Here is a 16,789-nt window from a genome sequence, read left to right as displayed (position 1 = left end):
TAGAGAAATTAAGTAAATGCAGATAAAAGAGATTAAAAGAGGTACCTGGTGAGAAATAGGGTAGTGCATTGAATATGCTTTTTTTTTTAGAAAAGTAACAAATGTATAGATCCAAGTACATGGAAGGTATATACATGCATAAAGGAAGTAAGTAAATGTAGATTAAAGATGCATTCAATAAACCCTTGTTTTAAAGTGTTGCACTAAAAGAAAAATCGTATTTGGTTTTTTTTTCAAACATAATTATTCTACATGTTTAAACAAAGCAAAACACATATATAGGTACATATCCATAGTACAAATACATGCTTATATACAAAGGGATATACTGTATATTCTTGTTTGCTTATGGTGATTATGTGGGGAAGAGCCAATTCTTGAGCCAATTCTTGAGTAGCTTTCTGAAGAAAAGGTGGTTGTCATTGGATCTTATGTTGGGGGTTAAAGAGTTCCATATTATGGCTGCTTGAACAGAGAACAACGTTCTACCCATGTTTTAAGTACAAATCCAACATGTCTGCTTTGTCCATGTAATGATTTGCCAGTTTGTCTTTGAAATCTTGAGTAACCAGATGAGTTCCTTGTAGGCAATTTAGTTTCTTTTTTTTTTTTTTTTTTTCTTCTGAGTAAGTAAAGTGTCCATTTAATAGAGTTCTCTTTGTCCGAGGACCCAACCCACACAAGCAGCAGTTGTGATACAATTTTACAATGTTCAGCAAAATACCTGTATCTTTCTAGGATTAAAGTGCTTACTCTTATACCAAGAGTAAGAGCTAATAATCCCATTATATTACTCTAGAATTCTGAAGTGCTACCACCAATGCAATAATGCAAGATTTATATACATTCCCTATTTTTTACATTTTTATAGAAGTTTAAATATCTTACAAAAACAGTTTCCATTGATGCATAAAGTTGAATGAACATAGGCTCAAAAAGTATCTTTTTTAAAATATAAATGTTAGTATTAATTTATTTCAGTATGTAATAGGTTTGAACAATTGAACAGCATTGATTCCCATATTGCACCAAGCAGAAGGCACTTGTGTTTCATTAACGGTCGTAGCCTTTAGCAAGTATAGTTATTAGAGATGTAGTAGTGCATCCTCTTCTGTTTCATGCAGCAGTCTCCAAGAGCCCAGCATCGTAAAGCAGCAGAGTTTGTGAAAATAAAATTGATTATATAATTGTGAACAAACTAGAATGTTCTAATCCACCTCGTCCCCCTTCCTCTCCAAAAACAGTCATACAGCATCTTGTGCCCCGGCTCATTAATCGAGAACCAAGCTGAACAGGGAAATCCACCATTGTTCAATAAGATTCACACTGGTTTCCATTTTCTCATAAATTATAAAATGTTGCTAAATTTTTATACTAAAATACCACTGAACACTGGGGAAGATGTTCGACATGTTGTGCCATTGACAAAGTACGTATTATAAGTAAGGACTAATTATTCCAAGGAGCAGTGCAGTTTCCAGCATTCCTTTCTCTCTAGTGCTGAGTAATAAGTACAGTCCTCGTGGCCTTCATTTTCTCCAAGCGTTTCACTAAGTGGCTGTTGGTCATCTCCATTTCTTCCATCTTGTCTTGTACAGTTCGAAGCTCTCGCTGAGGTTTTCTCTTTTCTGCTTTAAGTTCATCTTCCACTTTTTCAGCATTCTCTGCAGCAGATTTATACCTCATCACCTGCCCTTCGAGTCTTGCAATATTTTGCGCCATTGTTGTAATATCTTGCTCTGCTTTCGAAAGCTTAAATTTCTATTCACTAATTTCTCTAACCCATGTTTCTCTATCAGTTCATCTCTCTTTCAAATGCCTTCTGTAAGTTCATCCAATTTATGCTGGAAAACAATGCATGCATGCTTTTGCCTTTCCAGTTTCCTTGACTTCTCTTCATTTTCTCTGTAGAACTCAGCCATTTGTTCTTCCATCTCTTCAATAACATCCTTTAACGTATCGACTTGATAACTCAAATAGCTTTTATCATTATCTAGCTGGGCATTGGAAACCATGGCTTTCTTATATTTGTTTTCGACTTCAGTTAAAGATTCCTTTAGTTCTTTAAGTCCCTGCATGTATCTCCCTTCTACATCTTGTATCTGGTCCTTCAGATCATAGATATCCCGTAATTCATTTAAAGAAGCATCAGGATCTATCAAACTGCTCATATCACCATTGCCACATCTTGAGGAAGAGCCACTGAGGGGAGTAAAAGACCCAGGCAGTTCAGAGTTAGCATTTCTAGACGATGGCCTAGAAAACGTTTCTGAGTTTTGCTTTTCTGCCTTCTCATTCAGCTCTTTTTGTTGTCTTTCCAATTCTCGCATTCGTGAAACTCTTGCTTCTGCATGTGCTGCTCGCTTGGCTGCAAGTCTTGCTTCAACCTCTCTGGCAATGTGACTTAATGCTTCATCCTCTGCGTAAAATCTGTCTTTAATAGGTGTGCGTTTCCTTCCATGACCAGGTGTCCTCATCTTTATTTCTGCTTCTTAAGGTTTTACTTTTAGAGGGTTTAAAATAAATCCACAAACTTCAGACCAGCCAAGGGTCCTAAGCTGCAGGTCGGACCCCAGTCACGCCCAGATGCGACAATGCTTCCACAGCACTAGGGTCAGGGCAGGGCGACCGCTCCTTAGCCCCTGGGCCAGGGACTTTTGTCCTGGCAGCTAGCGGTGACTGTGATGCTGCTCGGGTTACACTCTGGCGGCTGTGGCAGCTGGGCAGAAAGAGGGTGGAGCTGCTACCGCGGCCCTTGCTGCCAGCGCCAGATGCGGCTCAGAGGGTGGAAGCCAGGAATATACTGCAGCAGCAGCATGAACATTACAGCCCCGGCCGCGGTAGTGGTCTGTGACATGCATCGTATTTAGACATAGAAAACCGTCAAGCACTGTCCAAGGAATTCCCATGTTCACCAAAGCGTCTAGGCAATTTAGTTTCAAAGGGAGACCAACATGATGATGACTTTAAGAGACCCACTCAGTTGTGTGGACTGGAAAGACATGCACTGATTTGGGAAATGCTGCTGACTGTGTGTGTATGTGTGCTGGCTCAAATGTGTAATACCTTTATTATGTGTTTGTGGCCGGGGGAGCTTGTTGTAACTGGGGAAATACATGTGATGGCACAGCCTCACATGATGCATGTACTAAGCTAAATAATATGGAAACAGTTGTGGGTGGATATTACAACAATAGATATTAAAACAGCTATCAACTCGCTAGCAAATGGTAAAGCTGTGGGAGAGGATTGCATCCCATTAGAGCTATATAAAAATTGCATGGAAGAGCTAATTCCATTGCTTATTAGGGTTATACAAGCTATTGGTAATGGAGAACAAGCTCCAAAATCATGGAATCTCACTCAAATTTTTTTTTTTTTAAAGAAGGGTAAACCATCGCAAGAGAGAGGTTCCTATCGGCCAATCTCGCTTATTAACAGTGATGCAAAAATCTATGCCAAAGTATTAGCAACCCGACTTGCACCACTAATGTCTTATATGGTCTCCCCCCAACTACATGGGTTTATACCTAAAAGAGACACTACGGCACATATTAATATGGCCATTTCTGCATTTGACCTGGCAAGATCTGTACCCACCTCACTCGGTATGATTTTATTAGATGCAGAGAAAGCATTTGACCGAGTGGGGTGGGAGTTTATATGGGCAGTGCTGCAAGCGTTTGGCATACAGGGAAGATTTTTAAGATGGATTCAATCGTTATATGATTTGCCACTGGGGAAAGTCTCCTATATGGGTAAATGCTCGTCCACCTTTTTGATTGGGCGTGGGACGCGACAAGGGTGTCCTCTCTCACCCTTATTATTTGCTCTAGGTATGGAACCTTTCCTTATTGCACTTCAAAATCAAGCTCTTATTCAACCTTTTGTAAATGGCTTAAATTCTTTGGATATAACTGTGTATGCGGATGATATTGCCGTCTTCTCCACCAATATTCCTGAAACTATGGCAGGCATTTTGGTAGAAGCAGGGAAATATGGCTTAGTTTCTGGCTATCGCTTAAACACCAGTAAGACTCAAATTATCCTGAATCATCAACTACCATCATCGATGACAGGGATATGTAAAGTAGCAACTTACCTAGGGGTTAAAATCTCGTCAAATATAGATGAAATTGTAGCACTAAATTACGAACCGTTACTAAAGGAAACTGCTATTTTATTTAAGAAATGGCATAAGCTCCCACTAAGTATTGTAGGCCGAATAAATTTGGTCAAAATGAAAATATTGCCTAAATATCTTTATCTTTTTCGTTCTATTCCTTTAAGGGTAAACAATTCTTATTTTTGTAGGCTTGAGGGCATTATTAGCAGCTTTATTTGGGGATATAAGAAAGCTCGTTGAGCTATAGCTCTTCTTAAAGCTCCTTATAATGCAGGTGGATTAAATCTTCCAGATATTAGATATTATTATTGGTCTTCTTTTTTAACTCGCTTTCGTAGTTTGCTGATCCCTGATAAATGTCTCTATTTTCATAAGTTTTTGTTAGGAGCAGATGCAACTATGTTTTTTTATAGATTTAATGACCCCAATTACTTTAAACGAGTTAAATTTAAGACGGTGCGGGATACCACTTACATCTGGCGTTCAATACTCACTAAAGGCAAGATATCTCTTTTTCATGATAAAACTCCTTTGTGGTCTAATCCTGGGTTACCGGAAATATTTCAAGATATAATAGGCAGGGCATTTTCCAAATCTGGCATTAACTCTGTTGGAGACTTATATGACCACAGGGGATTTTTATCGTTTGAAAGATTGAAAGCTTGCTATAAATTGCAAGAAGGGGCAAGATTTAAATATTTTCAAATCAGGGATTACTTTCTGAGGGAGATAGAACTCACTTCTTTGACTGAATCTGACATTTGGAACTGCTTATATAGGGAAGAAGATAAAGCATTGATTAGTATAGGGTATAAAATATTCTCTGGTTATAGTGTTAATGATGTACAAAAATTAGCTGAAAAATTGACTAATAAGCTGACAATGGAAATTACATCAGATTTTATTACTTCTTCTCTAAATAGCCTTAACCTTGCTGTTCAATCTTCAAATCTTAAATTACAATTGTTTAAAACTATATGTCAGCTGTATTACACACCGGATCGGATTCTCAAGTGGGTATCGAATAATAATTTTAGTGATCGTATAAAATGTCCCAAATGTGATTTGAAAGGAGCTGATATCATTCACATGTTTTTTTCGTGCCCAAACCTTGCTGAATTTTGGAATGGAGTATCGAAAGTTATTTCTACTAAACTTGGTATTCCTATTATGTTTTCGTTAAAAGATGTATTTATAGGAGCGTCAGGGGAAAATAGTATATTATGTGATTTACTGAATATCCTAATTACTTGTGCCAGATTGACTATTGCTAGAGACTGGGTTCAGAAAAATTCACCAAATGTTACTGAGTGGTGGAGCTTTGTAAAAGAAATTCACAGCATGGAATATGCTTTGGCTAATACTAGGGGTCTACAGGCTAAACGGAAAGTGGAGAGAATATGGGGATTCATTATATTATAAAATTATTTCTGTGGCAAATTATTATTTCATCTATGTCTATATCTTGTTGTATAATATGTATGATGTACCCCTGTGATGCAAAATAATAAAAAGATAAAAAATAAAAAAAGGAAACAGTTGTGAGATTGATCAACCCAGTATATACAGCTAGTTGTCTGGGATTTTGATTGGTTGTAAAATTGCTCTCACTTTTCAGTTAGTTGAACATTAGTCATAATGAATTTTTGAACCAGCCTATGTTCTTGTTCTGTCTCTTGGTATACTCCTCACCAAGTTTACATTCTGTCTTTTTCCTTGACTCTACAATACAATTTCTGTTTTACAACCCGCAGGCATTCTCTTCTCATGCATGAAATGGGAAAGTTCAATAACACTTCTGCTTATCATACCGGACTGGTTCAGCCAGGCTCCCAAGAATATGGACATTTCAAGACTAATGCAGATTCACCACCCAATGTAGCATTTATATACAGCATCAATTTTCTTTTAACAATCATAATTTTCTGAACTGTGATGGTTCACACCTCCATAAATGTTGTCTTTTTCAAACCTAGATGACAGAATATTTCAACATATAATAACTTGGGTCTCTGGGATTGAAGGATTGTTTGAAACACATTTAATTGAACTGTCATTCCTACATTTCCTTCCACAACAAATTTGATGCCGATGGTGTGTAGCTCATATACCTCATGCATATTGTTGTTGTCTACTGTTTGTTTTTGTCACACCTTTCCCCCAATTACCCATTCCCATCCATTCATCAAATCCCTAACCGTCTTCCCCATGTTGTATATATATAAATTGAGGGAGACATGAATTTCACACACACTTGGTGGTGCGGATGTGGTGAAAGTGACACTAACTCACTGCAGGATCTTCTATTACCTGAGCAATAGTCTACACCAGTGCCACTTACCCACCCACACATAATTCATATTCATAATTTACATATATAGCTTAATTCATCAACATCATTCAGACCTTGTGTTGCATAAATGCTTAATCTTATCCTAAGTCCACTTCTGACTCAGATTTCGTAACTTTAATTTTGAATTGTTGTAAAAATTAAATACAAGATCCTGATTGATCAGAAGAAGCTACTGTTTTGGTTATAATTTCAGGGCTTTCTATCATTATGTTGGTAGTCTGGTCTAAGTCTTTGTAAAGTTATGCTATTAATAATGAATCTACTAACTCTGTGTTTTCTTTCAATCTAGTTGCCTGTGATAGATTATCCTTCTGATTAATACTACAGTTGGAATTCATCTAGGTGGGAGTGGGACCTTGCTTGTGAGGTCCTTCCTGTAAGTGTGCTAGGATGTTACTAATAATATCACCACCAGTATGAAGGCACCTTGGGAAACTCTGCAATACAATTTTGGAAGATTGAGAGAGGTAGTATCCATTGCTTCATCTATTCAAGTAAGAGAACTATGGAGTGAAGTGAAGTAGTTTAGTTAGTACCTAACTTCTACTGAAGATTTAGAAGTTTGGAATAGGTTGATGCAGGCAATATAGGCGTAGGCATACTCCCCTAGTGCTTAATATAGGTACAGTGGTTAGTAGGACATGGTATAACAAACTGGTGTATACTTTGATGAATGGATTAATAAAAACAGGTTACACTAAAAGGCAAGTGAAAAGTAAAAAACAAAAAAAGATTTCAGTCACAAACATTTTCTATTTATTTCTTAGCTACTTAATTTCTCAAAAAGCCAGCCATGTGTCTTACCACCAACCGTCCCTGTCACCAGTGGGACTCCCCCTCCCACTGCCTCCTCGGCCCAGGGAAAAAATTAGACTGCTTGAAAAAATAATTAAACAAGGCATAATTATTCTAATAGTGGGGAGAGGTAAAAGTTAGGGAAATAATAATAATATCAGTCAATCAATCAATCAATAAGCGTACTTGTAAAGCGTGCTACTTACCCGTAAGGGTCCCAAGGCGCTGAGGGGAGGGGCGGGGGATGCTGCTACTGCTCTAAGAGCCAGGTATTGAGCAGCCTTCTGAAGGCGAAAAGGTCTTGAGTCGGCCATATGTGGGTAGGGAGGGTGTTCCAGGTCTTGGCGGCGAGGTACGAGAAGGATCTGCCACCGGAGGTCGTTTGTTGGATGCGGGGGACAGCTGCGAGGGTGAGGCTGGCAGATCGGCGCTGGCGGGTGGGGGTGTGGAAGCTGAGTCTGCTGTTCAGGTAGGCTGGTCTGTTGTGGAGTGCTTTGTGTGGGCGGTTGAGGAGCTTGAAGGTGATCCTCTTGTCGATGGGGAGCCAGTGTAGGTCTTTCAGGTGGGGGGTGGTGTGGCTGCGGTGGGGGACATTGAAAATCAGTCAGGCGGAGGCGTTTCGGATGCTTTGTAGTCGTCGTAGTTGTTTGGCTGGGATTCCTGCATAGAGTGCGTTGCTGTAGTCCAGTCTGCTGCTGACGAGTGCCTGTGTCACCGTTCTTCTTGTTTCGTTGGGGATCCACTTGTAGATCCTGCGGAGCATGCAGAGGGTGTTGTAGCAGGAGGAGGAGACAGCGTTGACTTGCTTCGACATGGAGAGGGAGGAGTCAAGGATGAATCCTAGGTTGCGTGCATGGTCTGTGGGTGTTGGTGCTGTTCCCAGTGTGGTCGGCCACCAGGAGTTGTCCCAGGCTGAGGGGGTGGGTCCGAGGATGAGGACCTCCATCTTGTCTGAGTACAGCTTCAGATGGCTGCTACTCATCCAGTCAGCGACGGCCTTCATTCCCTCGTGGAGGTTGGTTTTGGCGGTGCGTGGGTCCTTGGTGAGGGATAGAATGAGGTGGGTGTCGTCGGAGTAGGAGATGATGTTGAGGTCTTGATGGCGGGCCATTTGTGCGAGGGAGGCCGTGTAGATGTTCAACAGTGTCGGGCTGAGGCATGAGCCCTGGGGGACGCCGCTAATGATGTCGGTAGCTTTGGATCGGAAGGGTGGGAGGCGGATGCTCTGGGTTCTTCCGGAGAGGAAGGACGTGGTCCAGTCAAGAGCCTTCTCTTGAATTCCACCTTCTAGGAAGTGTGTCTTTAGAGTGTGATGACGACCTGCGTTGTATTTACTTAAATACTAGGTCACTGATTAAAAACCAAGTGGATATCTTTCTCCTACTGATCCAGGAGAAGCCGGATATCCTTTTACTGACTGAAACCTGGATTACCGCCAACTCTTTACCAGATATCCTTGCCTCACTCCCTTCGGAATATTACATTCTCACAGCTAACCGTACCCCTGGGAAAACAGAGGGCGGAGTGGCGGCCATCATCCTTAAGACCTACCAGTTCCGAGAACTGTCCCCTCTAGTTCTCCCAGGTACTGAGAATTTAGTAATGAAATTGGACTCCGAGAGCGGGGCTCTGATATTAGTACTAATCTACCGCCCACCTCAACACATGGCTAACTTCACCTCACTCCTAATAGAACAGTTGGCTTCGTATGTCGTCAACTACTCTAAAACTATTCTAATAGGAGACATAAACTTTTGGTTCGACAATGTGGGAGAAGACCCCCAGGCTGCTGAGCTTAAGGACCTACTGGAGGATCTGAATCTGACCCAGCACATTCATCTCCCCACCCACCAGAAAGGTCACAGCCTCGATCAAATTTGGGCACATAACTTACCTATTCCCACACTTTCTATTTCCCCTGCATCTGGTCAGACCACTATTTTATCCATTTTTCACTCAGAATGGGAGGGATGACCAAAACCAGGCCACCAGTGGCCAAGGAGTTTCGTAAATGGAAGTCCTTGGACCTTCCTGGTTTTTTAAAGACCCTGACCACTACCCTTCCTTCCTTGGGCGAGGATGCTGAATCTAGTGAAGGGGTGCTCTCAAACTGGCTACTTCAAGCAGCCGACCTTCATGCCCCCGTGGTGAGCCTTCCAAATCTACGAGGGAATGACGCCCACAAATGGTTTTCCCCTGAATTAAAATTACTTAAATTGGGGATTAGACAAAAGGAAAGGAAGTGGAGAGCAAATTACTCGTCACAAGATAGAGAAATATATTGTTCGGCAAGGAAACTCTATCAAAAAACCTTGCATCAACATAAGACCAACTACTTCTCTGCAAAAATTTTGAACTCTACGAATAGGTCCAAAGATATTTTTAACATCGTGAATGAGCTCTGTGATGACAATCGAACCGCCCCGTCATTAGCACCCACGCAAAAACTTTGTGATTCCTTGAACGAGATCTTTTTTGAGAAAATCGTGACCATCAAACAGAGTATCACTAGTTCCCCCACCCCACTACCTCTGGCCGACACTTTTTACAACCCCTCTACGTTTTATGTATTTCCCCCCATCGACTCCAAAACACTATCTGAACTGATGGCACGTGTTAAGTCAGGATCACCAGATGACATTTGTCCACCTTACATAATTAAGGAGATAGCACAGGCTATCCCCCAAAGCATTCTCCCGCTCTTAAATAAATCTCTTGAACAAGGCATGGTACCTGATAGTTTTAAGCAAGCACTGTTGATCCCTTTGATCAAGAAACCTGGCCTGGATCTTCATGATCCCTCAAGTTACAGGCCGATCTCCTTGTTGCCTTTTTTGTCGAAAATCCTAGAAGCACATGTTTCCAACTGTTTATCCAACTTTATCGAAAGTACAGAATATCTTGAACCCAATCAGGCAGGGTTTCGTCCCTGTCATTCTACAGAGACAGTGATTTTGGCAGTTCAGAACACCTTGCGTTGCAACGCAGACAGGGACGTCCACCAGGCACTGGTACTTCTGGATTTGTCGGCCGCGTTCAACACGGTTGACTATGCCATCTTGGTCAACCGTGTCGAACAGGCCGGCATCAGGGGGCCTGCCTTGTGCTGGCTGAAGTCCTTCATCTCCAGCCGCACTCAAGCTGTGAGATTGGGAACATTCACAGCCCCCAAGAGAAAGTCCACCTGCGGAGTGCCTCAGGGATCGTTTCTGTCTCCACTTCTATTTAATTTGTATCTGCGCCCCTTACTTTACTCTTTGAAAAATTATAAGGTCACTATTTTTAATTACGCAGACGACCTGCAACTGGTGTTTCCTCTGAATTCCCTTGATGCCGTGTCGGAATTTCAACAGTTCATGTGCCACATCCAGAGATGGATGCATCTAAACCACTTGAAACTTAACCCAGGCAAGACAGAGTTGGTCCTGCCTGGGAAAAGTGAAATTAGCTGGGGGCCTCACTTTTGGCCTCCTGACCTGGGTGCCCCTCCGACTAAATCTAACACTGTCAAGAGTCTAGGGGTTACTCTTAGCAACGATTTATCTCTTAAAGCCCAGATTGGAACGGTTGTATCCTCTAGTTTTTTCCAACTGCCGAAGATTAAGAAAATGTCTCATTTTTTGACCCACTCTGCCCTCATTCAAGCAGTTATTGCCCTAGTCTTGTCCCGCCTAGATTATTCTAACAGTCTGTACCTAGGACTCCCAGGTGGGCAACTGAAAAGATTACAGTATGTCCAAAATCAGGCAGCTAGGCTTATCTATAATTTACCCAAATGGCAATCTATCAGGTCAGGACTAGTCAACCGTCACTGGTTACCAATAGGTCAGAGAGCTATATTTAAAACCGGTTGCATTATATTCAAGGCTTTACAAGGGAAAGGCCCCAAATTTATGATCAAACTGGTGTCTAAATATACCCCTTCACGCAATCTTAGATCTGCTCACAAAGATCTGTTAACTATCCCCTTAGTTAGGAGGAAGCGTCAAGGTGGTAGCTCGTTTCAGTTCTTGGCCGCCTCTTTGTGGAACTCTCTGCCTTCCTCCTTGAGACAAAGCGATAGTCTCCTCAATTTTAGACACGCCTTTAAGACCTGGCTTTTCAGACAGGCATATCCTTAGATTAGTTTTCTGACTCTCATGTTGTTGTGCTGTTGTGTTGTAGCTCCCAAAAGTTTCGAAGCCCACGGGCGTGCGTGCGCTGTATAAATTAAATTTAACATAACATAACTTGGTGTGGGCATGGGTCAGGCGGAGATCCTGAGTGGATGGAGTTCATGACCTTGCGTGTCTCGGCGTTGTTGACGTTGGACCAGGAGGTCAGGTGGTTGGCGCTGGTGGTGTTCACAGGGGGGGTGGTGTCTGGCGCAGTCGAGCGGTTGTGGTGTTGAACCTGTCGTGGATGTCAGCGATCTTGTGGTGGAAGAAGATGGCTAGTGAGTTGCACAGTTCTTGTGAGGGCGGGATGTCGTTGGAATTGGCGCTGGGGTTGGAGAGTTCCTTTACGACGCTGAAGCGCTCTTTGCTGTCATGTGCGTTGTTACCCAAGCGGTCTCTGAAGGAGAATCTTTTGGCTAATCTGATGAGGTGGTGGTGTCTGCGGGTGGCGTCCTTGTGGGCTGCGTGGTTGTCCGGTGTGCATTTGTGGAGCCATGTCTTCTCCTGTTTCTGGCATGCGCGTTTGGAGGCCTGGTGCTCGTTGATGAACCAGGTGGCTCTCTTGTTGGCGTGGCTGTTGGAGGGTTTCTTGAGCGGGGCGAGGGTGTTGGCGCAGTCCTCGATCCACTGTCTGAGGTTGCGGGCTGCGGCTTCTGGGTTGGTGGGGTCGGTGCATGGGTTCTTGGCGAGGGAGGTGGTCAGCTGGTCTTCGGTGACTTTGCTCCAGCAGCGGCGAGGCAGCTGTTAAGTGCATTGGTGTGTGGTTGGTTTCTTGAAGGTGAAATGGATGCAGCGGTGGTTGGTCCAGTGGAGTTCGGTGGTGTGGTCGAAGGCGACGTGGGAGCCTGTGGAGAAGATCGGGTCAAGCGTGTGGCTGGCAGCGTGGGTGGGTGCGGTGATGAGTTGTCTGAGGCCGAGGTTGGCGTGGTTGCCGATCAGGGTGGTGGAGTTGGCATCATTGTTGTTCTTGAGGTGGAAGTTCAGATCCCCAAGGAGGATGTAGTCCATGGAAGCAAGTGCGTGGGTGCAGGCGAGGTCGGCGATGGAGTCGCTGAACTGAGCTCGGGGTCCGGGGGGTCTGTAGATGAGTGTTCCTCTGAGGGTGGTGTTGGGGTTGGTGTGGTCCAGAAGTGTAGGTGTTCGGCGGTGTTGAGGGTGTCATCTGCGTGGGTGGTGGCCTTGAGGGTGGACTTGTGGACGATGGCTATTCCTCCTCCGATACCATTGTCGCGGTCCCTGTGGGTGATCTTGTAGCCGTCTGGAATGGCTATGGCGATGTCAGGCGCTGAGGAGATGTTTCCACCAGGTCTCGGTCAGGAAGGCCACGTCTGGGGAAGAGGTGTCGAGCAGATCCCAGAGATCGACAGCGTGTTTGCGTGCAGAGCGGGTGTTGAGGAGTATGCAGCGGAGGTGGTTGGGTCCAGTGTTTGGAGGTTTTTTGTGGTTTGTCTAGTGTAACATGGAAGCAATGTTATTTTATGTCTTAGGGATGTAGAAATCTGTATACATTATGTTTTTTAAAAAAAAAGTAAATATATTATTATATGTAACTAAGATTGGCTCTGTTTGAATTTCAGAACCATTGGGAAACATTTATTTTTGTCCTGATGAAGGTGGTTAAACAATAAATACACCGCCGAAACACGTCGATGCACAAGGAGTAATACTGGAATAACAAATTAAGGAAAATTCTGAATTCTTGTTGGAATTTAGCCCGTTTACCTGTACCTCCTTTTTTATTGGAATGTTGGATTTATTTCTTGTATAGTGTTCCGTCTTGTATATGTTTCCCATTTTTAACAAATTATAGTGTATGGTAATAAACTGTGCAGATCTACTTTTATTATAGTGTTTTCACTTAATACTTTTTTAATATTCTTTATATTGCTTCCTTGTTATGATTTGATAATGTTGAGTGTATATGTGCATGTTTGTTGGAATTTGTCTTTATACGATAATTCTCCCAAAGGGAATTATATTTTGACTTGTGTCAATTGTGGAACCCTATCCCTTTGGTCTTGGGGTCCCTCTCTCTTTTATTAGAGTTTTTTTGTGGTTCTGCAGATGTGGCAGGAGAAGGGTCTGGGGATCCGTTTCGCGGCGGCTTGGAAGCAGGTGTGGTTTCGGCCGGTGTTGATTTCGCGGAGGGTGCTGGCATCGTAGTGGATTCTGGTGTTGTGGCGTTTGCGGGATCCAGGGGTTCTGGAGCTGGGTGCAGAAGGGCTTGCCTCAGGCAGGCCAGCGGCGCGCCCGCTGCGCGCGTCTGTTTCTCTGCCTGCATATGAGGTGGCTTAGGAGGGAGGAGCAAAGGCGGGAGCGGGGAGGCCAATGGGTGTGTAGGGGGGCGGGCCGCAGGTAAACAGCGGCAGGAAGGGCCTGAATATGAGCGGTGGGGGGGAAACTGGTGCACGGGCAGGGGGAGGTGAGAAAGCAAATATACGATCATGGAGGCAGCAAGCAGGTGATGAGCAGCGGCGTGGGGGACCTGCCTGCAAGCAGGGTCAAAGGTCGCTCCTGCCACTACTGCTACCTATGAGTGTGAGCAGTATGCTATTTGAAAAAAAACTAGCGTTTTAGAAAACAAAAACAAATAAATACTCACTGAATCCCCCAACCTCGACACTCAGCAAGTTGAGCAGCTCCTGTTCTCTGTCTACCAGGTCCACTCAGCAGTGCGTCAGCTGCTGCATTGTGCACTGAACCCCAGTGCTCTGGTGCACGCACCGGAGCACTTTCCCCACAGCAGTTGATGCTACCACAGGACATACCCTTTCCCATGCCCTCAGCTAACTCAGAGCGCAGGTGGCGCTGCAGATAAAAAAACAAGTGCAGTCACCTCTAGAAAATGGGGTGAGTTGCTCCCTTTGGTGGCAACCACAAGGTGTGCAGCTTGTTGCTGTCACACCTGCACCACCACTTGCTGCCCTTTGCTCAGACTCAGTGCTGGGCTGAAAAAAATAGAAGTAAGGAAAGGAAATGTAGAAAACAGCAAAGCAGAAAGGAATACCTGAAGGAAGTATAACACTAGGAAGAAAATTAACACAAAAAAGTACATAGAGTCATGGAAAAAGTTAAACAAAAAGACAAAAACGTAAAATACACACACAGAAAGACACACATTGATAAAAAAAAAGGTAAATGAGGGGTGGATGAGTGGGACAGGGGGTGGATTTGACTAGACTTAAAGCAGATCGATAAAGCAGGCCCAGCACCGGGTAAAACAAAATGACCATGTCCACGGGGACTGTGTGGTCCCATTTGCACTGATTTTTCGGAGCGGAACAACCTACTAGCCTGAAAAAGCAGCATGAACAAATGGACAAGCCTTCTTCTGCCTGTTCATGGTGTTGCGCAGAATCTCACTGAGTTTTTTGGAGCTCTGCAGAATTTCACTGAGCGAAACCTCACTAGTTCCGCTCAGGCCTACTTTAGATTACAGTAAACATTATCTAGATATGGAGTGAAAAATATTTTTAAGTGCTCTGGCAATGACAAAGATAAACTGGTACACTTTTCAGCTTTTGCCAGGGTTGGAGTAGTGAACTTCCTAAAGCTTTGCATACTCCAACTTTAAATAACTAAACTGTTTTAAATGCACAGTAATCTGTTTACGGCTCATTTAGGGTAAGGTTTTATACTTTTTTGATTTTATCTTAATGACGGCCTTGGAACAGAAATCCCCATTGCTTTTAATGTAGTCCTCAGGGATATGAGAGCCGAATACATTGCGAATATTAATTAGAAGTGTTTGGGAAGTAGGTGGTGCGTGGGCCTTCTGGAGTTGATGAGGATTCCGAAAATTACATTTTTTTCCTAAATTAATGTTTGCTAATGCTAAGAGGTAATGGTTTGGTGCTGTTGTATCCTCTAGAGAAAAGCGAAGAGAGGTTGTTTATGCTAGATATGAGTGCTATTATTAATGATAATTCATAAAAAACTAAACTATCACATTGTTTCCTGATAATAATAAAGAACTAGATTTAAGGGGAAGCAGCAACATGATATTATACCATTTTAAAAAGTGTTCAAAATGGGTTGCCTAACAAGCTAAACAGAATAAAGCTTGTAAAATGCGCTCCTCTGTTATTCTCCAATTTATGGAGATATTGTTCCTTTCAAAAATTATCAAAAAAGCTTGAATTTCAAAATCTCAGGCTGAGACTGTATTAATGATACTGCTTGGTGATTATGAATGATTAACTGGAATTTTCAAGTCATCACTGTTTTGGAAATAATTATGCTCACAATTCTATTTCTGTATCCTTTTATCTTCTACATTATGCACTAACATCTATAATTATCTGAAAATAGCGATTTTAATTGCCTATTGAATCAGATAATAGGTGAACATATTTTGAATATGGAATACTAAATGGGTCTGGCTATTTGCTCTTGACCTTTACTTGACGTGTGATGCTAATATATCTGTAACTAGCAGGGCACAGGTTCCACTTTCTCTGTGGTCCCTGGAAATTAAATGGCTACAGTCTCAATGAAAATGTCTGCTTAAATATTAATCATAAATGGATGGAGGTTGATCAGGGAACCTCAGTAGCAGCTGCTACCAGACAGGGGTAGTCAGGTGGCAGGGGTGGGGTGGTGGTATTGGGGAAGGAACTTAAAAAAAAGGCATAAAGGAATTACCCGGAACGGCCAGCCGCCTCCTCTTCTTCTTTCTGTCTCCAGGCCTGGCCGGCAGCAGGAAGCACCCAGGCACACAGACTCCCCTGTGCCAATCGTAATGCTGAAATGCAGCGTTTTTAATGGTCTCAGCGCCATGGTTTGGCACTCAGAAGGGGCCAGGGAGCCTGTGCATGTTCCTCACCAGGCTGATTAATGCAGCCTGGTGGGGAACATGCAAAGTGAGCATGACTGTTTGGCTGGCCCAAGAGGCTTGACCAAACAGCCATGAGCACTTACAGACTGTAAACCACTCCTTCCCCTGATCTAGCCAGCCTCGCACAGCCATGGACTGCAATAGGAAAAATAAAATGAAAATAAAGTTATGTTATCATCACTTTATTGTTTCTTTTGAGCAGTGGAGCGACACTCTTCCGCCTTAGTGGAGGAGCAGCCACTGAGCATCCTACTGCATCAAAAAACATGGGGGCCTGCGGTGGATAGCTGGTGATACCAAAACATTACTATAAATAAATGTAGGCAGCCAGACATTGCCATCTAGCTGAAATGCGTGGTTAGACACATTTTTAAATATATATGTATATATATATATATATATTCTGGCTCCAGTTTGCACCGTTGCGAGGGTCACTCTTTGTGTCGGGTGCCGTTAAACCTATACCCAGCCGGGTCAGGAACAAAGACACAGCACTCCCGGGCTCAATTCAAACAGCGGAG

At 43.1% G+C, this 16,789-nt stretch overlaps 1 pseudogene; it reads right to left on the bottom strand.

Annotated features, from left to right (window-relative positions):
- Nucleotides 1-1,811: 1,811 nt before the first annotated feature.
- On the bottom strand, nt 1,812-2,553 carry LOC144762586 (leucine-rich repeat flightless-interacting protein 2 pseudogene; annotated as a pseudogene).
- Nucleotides 2,554-16,789: the final 14,236 nt, after the last annotated feature.

Source organism: Lissotriton helveticus, chromosome 6 (genome assembly GCF_964261635.1).
Source record: "Lissotriton helveticus chromosome 6, aLisHel1.1, whole genome shotgun sequence".
Lineage (NCBI taxonomy): Eukaryota > Metazoa > Chordata > Amphibia > Caudata > Salamandridae > Lissotriton > Lissotriton helveticus.
This window is presented reverse-complemented; position numbering and strand designations above follow the sequence as displayed.